Source organism: Homarus americanus, unplaced genomic scaffold, assembly GCF_018991925.1.
Source record: "Homarus americanus isolate GMGI-L3 unplaced genomic scaffold, GMGI_Hamer_2.0 scaffold34331, whole genome shotgun sequence".
Classification (NCBI taxonomy): Eukaryota; Metazoa; Arthropoda; class Malacostraca; order Decapoda; family Nephropidae; genus Homarus; species Homarus americanus.
In genome coordinates, this window is record NW_024712370.1 from 7,529 (window position 1) to 13,855 (window position 6,327).

General features: G+C 45.9%; 1 pseudogene; it reads right to left on the reverse strand.

The window, feature by feature from the left end:
• Positions 1 to 3,819: 3,819 nt before the first annotated feature.
• On the reverse strand, positions 3,820 to 4,022 carry LOC121860266 (annotated as a pseudogene).
• Positions 4,023 to 6,327: the final 2,305 nt, after the last annotated feature.

Consider the following 6,327-nt stretch of genomic DNA (forward strand, 5'->3'; position numbering starts at 1 on the left):
TCTGCTGCCAGTTCTGCATACTTTCTTCTTTCCTCAGTCTTGCTTCTTTAATGCCTCTTGTCCATTCTCGAATGGGCAGGTGACGTCGAGCAGGATCACTTCTCGGTTCTTTTCAATCACCAGGTCTGGACGTCCATTGTCTGCTGCTCCTGGTACTCGTTCATTTGCCGACATGATCTTCCAATGTCGACCTTCTGCGGCTTTTCGTACTCTATCCACCAGGGCATTATGTCGCTTTTGCATGGCTCGAGAGTGTATCATGCAGTGGTTTACTACATGTGGGAGCGTTTCTTCTCTATTGCAACGACGACATCTCCGATCCCTATTCTGGCCTCGCTTCGCTCCATTGACGGGGAGTAGGTTCAGTCTTGCTCGGTGTATGAAACGCCAGTCTGCGAAGGTTGTATACGCTCCATTTCGAACAAAAGCTGATGATGCTCTCTCTTGTGCTATGAGCTTCATCACTTTCCCTTGGTCAGGCTTATTCTGCAGAACTTCATCTCTCATCTGTCGTCGCTGGCTCCGGATGGTTTTGGCTACCTTCCTTCTATCTTTTTCTTCAATGATGGAGTCCGTGCATTTTATCTTGATGTTGTCTCCTCCCTCTGCTATCCAGGAAACCCCCATTCGGCCTGAGGCACACCTGGCTCTAGACCAGATGGTTTGGTGGTCTCCTGCTCACGTTTGCATCTCTCCCTGTGTTAAGTACATGCATGCGTCGGTCATGCTTGGCTCCTGTCGTGTTCTCATTGTTGCCACTCGCCGGCATTCTTCTCTGGCTATTTCCCTGACGTCAGGATCCGGTGACGTGAGTAATTTATATGCGGTATCCACCAGGAAAATGTCAGAGTCTTCTGCCGCGAGTGGGACACCACACGCTCCAGCTTTACTGTTTCCGTACAAGTAGGCTACTCATTCGACGCTCTTGACGGTAGATGTAGCGTGTGTTTAAGCATTGTCTTCATTTCGTTGTCCAGGTGTGCCCAGTCTGTTTTCCTCAGTTGCCAAGTTCTCATTGCATGCACTCCTGCCGGGAACATGAATGTCTTGAGTGCATCTATTCTCTGCCACGGTGCTAGCTTGCTTGTCAGTATTTTGGTCCCGAGTTGCATTAGTTCCTCTACTGTTTGGATGTTTGGCAGAAGATGGAACCCAACTGGTCGTCCCAAGAAGAGCGTTGCTTCGCCATCGCTCTTCCATTGGATGGGCGTTTCTCCCACGTAGAACTGTGTCTGGCGCATTCCTCGAGGTCTTCGTCCAGACAGGTGCAATGATGAGCTTTTGCTAGGATTTAGGTCCAGTCCCATCCTACTGCATTGTTCTGTTGCTATGTAGAGGAGTTGCTGTAGATTATCTTGCTGTTTTGTAATGATGGTTATATCGTCTGCATATGCTAAGCATGGGTGCTTGTGTTGTTGGTTCAGTATCATTCCTTCGGCCGCGATTTTCCGCAACAGTGGTTCGACCGCTATATTGAACAGGAGACCACTTATTGGGCACCCCTGTTGCACACCGCATTGCACTGGTATCTCTTCTGTTTCTCCTTCCTTTGTTAGGATTCTTGTCGTCTTGCCACTGATGATGTCTCCTGCTACTGTTTCAAAATCCCGTCCCACCCCTATACGGTTGAGCGCTCTTTTAATGAGGTCCAGTGACACTGAGCCAAATGCATTGGTCAAGTCGAGTGCTGCTATGCAGGTATCGCCATTGTTCCGTCGTGCATCGTCCATGTGATGTTGAAGTATGTAGTTGTGTTCTATCACCCCATCACTTGGCATGAATCCTTTCTGTGCAGTGCACAGTACCTCGTTGTCAACGAGCCACCTTCTGAGTCGTGCTGTGAGGCATCCCGTGTACACCTTGTATATTGTGCGGCTCAGTGTTATAGGCCTGCAATTTGAAACGACTTCTGGGTTACCACCTTTTTTGGGGACAAGTATTGTTCTGTATCGTTTCCAGGAGTCTGGTATTCTCTTGGCTCTGAGACACACGTTGAATATGGCTGCCATAACTCGGCAACTTGGGTCAGCCTTTCTCCAGTTCTCATATGATATTCTTCACCAGACTGGTTTATACACGACCAATTGTCTGGCGGTTCAACAGTCTTTACGGTATTGAATACACTTTTTCAACCATCATGTGTTGGAAGTGTTCCTCTATTCTCTCCTTGCTTATTTCACATCTTGCGCCGTTCCCTTCGGCAATTAGCCGTATTGCTCGGCGACGGTTGTATTTGTACAGCCTCTGGATCTGTTTGCAATCATTGGTATCGGTGATTTTCCTGGTCGTGTTCTGTCCTTGAGAGATGTTTATCCTGTTTGCCGCTTGTATTGCTACCTCGATCTCAATCAGTACTTCTTCAAATCTTGCCCAGTCCGGGTTCCGCTGGATCTCATACACTGTGCCCAGAAACGGCTCCAGTATCCATGTCTCCTCAGCTTCATCTCGCTCTTCATTTGGTTCAGGAGTTATGCCAATCTGCTCCTGTATGTTGCCTTCACCACTTAGTGTTTGAGTTGCTTCACTTTGCGATAGTGGTGTAAGGGATTCACTGAGATTACTTTGGCTTCCTTCATTTGTTTCTTGACTTTGCATTATCTGTTCCCCTGTTTGGGTACTGTCTCCACCATGTTGTTCATCGGGGCTTAGAGGTGACAGTGGCATTCTTGGCATGTACAAGAGGGGTGTCAGGTCCCCTGGGTGCTGTGATTCCTCTCTTGGTGAAGGTTCATTTTGGAGCATCTGGCTCGGCGTTATCGACCTCAGTTGCGTTTCTTGATCGTCTGGGCTCAGCGGTGACACTGGTGTACTTCTCCCAGAGACGGGGCGTGGTGTCTCTGGTCCTTCCACTTCTCCATCCCTGGGTGGAGGGGTCCATCTGTGCCTTTCTCGTTGCCCTTGTGTTTCTCTTTGCTGCTGTTGCTCGTAATTCTGTGGCTGGTCCCTCTGCTCGTTTTCCCTATTTTCCCCAACTTCCTGTGAGGGCTGGGCGCTTGCTGGATTGCCTTCAGCCTGTTGGTTCCCCTGTCGTTGCTCCGCCTGACGTTGGTTGTCTCTCCTCCTCCACTGCCGTAAATGTGTTGCTACCTTGTGGTTATTCAATCCTCTCTTTGTTGGGGCAGAGTAGGGGCAGTATTGCACGTCGCACTGGAAACGAAAATGGGGAACCCTTTGCTCCTCCCTCATCTGCCTGTTGAGGATGCACGTGTGATTGCTTGGCCGGATAGTCAGTACCAGATAGCACCCTGCACACATGTTCATATATTCGTTGATTTTCTTTTTGTGGGCTTCCTTTAGATGTCGGACTAGTGATTGCTTGCAGCCAGACCACCCTGATGACGCACATTCCCATGGGCATCCCTGTGTCCTCTCTGTGCATTTGAAGGATGGTGGTGCAGGGAACCATATGGTCAGCATTCGGTTTCTTCTTTCCGGCTGTCGATCTCCTTCGTTTCTTCCCCTTGGCTCTTCGTCGTCCATCTTGCTTTACCCACACGAACACCCACACACACATGACAACCCCCTTACCAGGGTGTACCCGCACTATCACGGTATTCCTGGAGGATCGGCCGAGAGTTGTGTACCGACCTCCCTTTCGCCATCACAAACCCACTCGATCGCAAGGTGATGGTTTACCGGGGAGGGACTTTGGGACGAATACACTTCTATGAGTGCAGGTCCCTCAGCCAGTACGAAGTAAAGAAGTACAGAGAGGAGGGAATAGCCACGTGTGAGAAGCACCCACGTGGGGTCCCGTGGGACCAAGATTGGGGCTTTGCAGGCCCCCCGGTATGTTTCCTCTCACTGCATGGTATTACTAATAACCACAGCAATGGAGAAATACCGGGTTCCCTGCTCGCCGCCTAAAACAACAAAGGAGTAACTCTGTTACTTTCACCCCCAGAAAGTCCAAATCTGTATTCTTCCTTCTATGTAAAAAAGAACACTGATTATGTACTCTCCATTAAGCTGATAAGAACAGATACTACACTTTGATCTTAGCCAAAAGGCCGAGAAGCAGGTCCCGCAACTAGTACTAAGTATGGAAGTAGCAAAAGAGAGAAATAAGAATATATACTACACTTTGATCTTAGCCAAAAGGCCGAGAAAGCGATTCCAAAGCTGATGATGATGATGATGATGATGATGATTATACGGAGAGAAGAGAGCAGTGGCTCTGAGAGTGGGAGAAGGGTATAGTACAAGGTAAAGTTTAGAAGTGGGAAGTAGAGGAGAAGGTTAACAGCAGGTGGGCTATCCACCTTGCGGAGACGGGTTTTTTTGTCTTCCGTAACTGTGCTGCGTTAGAGGTTCTTGGGGTTAGGGAAGGCCGGTCTCAGCCAAGCTAAGCTAGGTTGTTCTAAGTTGTCCTGAGGGCATATTTTGTTAGGGGGGGGGGTCTCTCCAGGTCCTTGTGGCACTGGAGGGATGATCCCCATCTTAAGTTATTTTTATTGTTATTTTTTATTGTTATTTTGTTGTTATTTTGTATTTAGAGGCTCTGGTTCTTCGTTATCATTTTTCCTGCTTCTAGGCCACCATCCGTGCGATGTGTTGTTGTTTTCCTCAATTAGTTGGTTTAGTATGGGATCCTGTTCTTGCTGGATATTTTCCCATATTACATTTGCTTGGGTGTGTATTCTGATGTTGAGTGGGTCTATGCCGTGTTCTGTGTGTATGTCTTGTACTGTTTGTGTGTATGGTGGTTGGTGTTTTGCCGCTCTTCTGAGGGCTATATTTTGCACTGCTTGATATTTGAGTTGATTGGTTCTTGAGATTGTGTTCAGAGGTATCGGGGGGTATTCTAAGTGTGGTCTGATCAGTGCTTTGTATAGGTGCAATTGCGTGTTGGTTTCCAATTGGCGGAATCTTTTGAGCTTAGTAAGTTGTGATCTTGCTATAGCTAATCTTTCGTTAATGTGGGGTGTTATTCCGCATCTGGATATCTTGAGTCCTAATGTTTTTCCCTTGGCAGCGTATGGTATTTGTTGGTTGTTAACAATAATAGGGAATGGTTTTGTTTTTGCGATGTGAATTATTTGGAGTTTTTGTACATTGGTTTTTATCTTCCATTTACGTTCATAGTCGTTTATTACCTCTATTTCTCTGCATGTTCTAATAGCCATCATTTGTTTGGACTTTCCCGGGTACCTGACTATCTGTGTTACATCGTCTGCGTAAGCGATGTATTCTGATTGACGTGGTTGCGGCATATCTGCCGTGTATACAGTGTATAACGTCGGCGATATATTATTGCCTTGGGGAACTCCGCTATGAAGGATGAAGGTTTGTCCTAGATGGTTGTCGATTATTAATTTGGCCTGTCTGTTATCTAAAAAATTACATAATAGTGCTGTGATATTGGTAGGCATGTCCAATTTGATTATTTTTAACTTCAATCCTTCATGCCACACTTTGTCAAATGCTTTTGAAACATCTCTCAGAATTATGTTGCATTGGTCTCTGTTACTTGCAGCATTTGCAATTGATTCATATATTAGAGCTATTGCTGTGTTGGTTCCTCGGTGTTTTCGAAAGCCGTGCTGTCTCGGGTTATATTTGTTTTCTTGGTCTAGAAAATTTCTCAGTCTGTTGTTGATTATTTTTTCCAATATTTTACCAGGTGTTTCCAATAATGATATAGGTCTGTAGTTTTCTGCTTGAGTATGGTTCTTTCCTGCTTTCGGAATGAGTCTGATTTTGGCTAATTTAAATTTGGTAGGGAAAAAGCCAGTTGCAAGTGAGGCATTGTATATATTTTTGAGCTGTTCGATCATAGACTGAGGAATGTTTTGAAGTACGATTTTATTAATTTGGCTTATGCCAGGTGCTTTATTCTTGAAACTTGCTATTGTTTTTGCAATATAATTTTGAGTTAATGGGGCAATTATTGGGTTGTTTATGTCTAATGAGTTGAGGTTGATTTTATTGGTAGGTTTCCATTTCTCTGTGTTCTGGCTCAAATATGTTTTAGTTCAATTTTCAATTTCAATTTCAATTGTTTATTCCTTGATAGAGGAAGCGGGATCCTAGTGCTGTCACTAGGTACCCCTGTACAATGACACCAGAATCATCTGGCAAATGTGAAAAGTATATACAGTATAAATATTATAAAGGGGCTTACTAAAGCCTAAGGAAGGAAGGATGTTCCTTTAACACATAATTAATATTATTTACAAAATATCTGGCCAGTATTGGGAGGATCATCGTGTCTCCGTCAGGGGGTCGTGGAGTGGTGGTCCAGCAGGCGTCACGGAAGCGTTGTGTGTGGGGACATCTTAGGAGGTAGTGAATAAGGGTGCGGCTGTCGGGTCTTCTGCATAACGC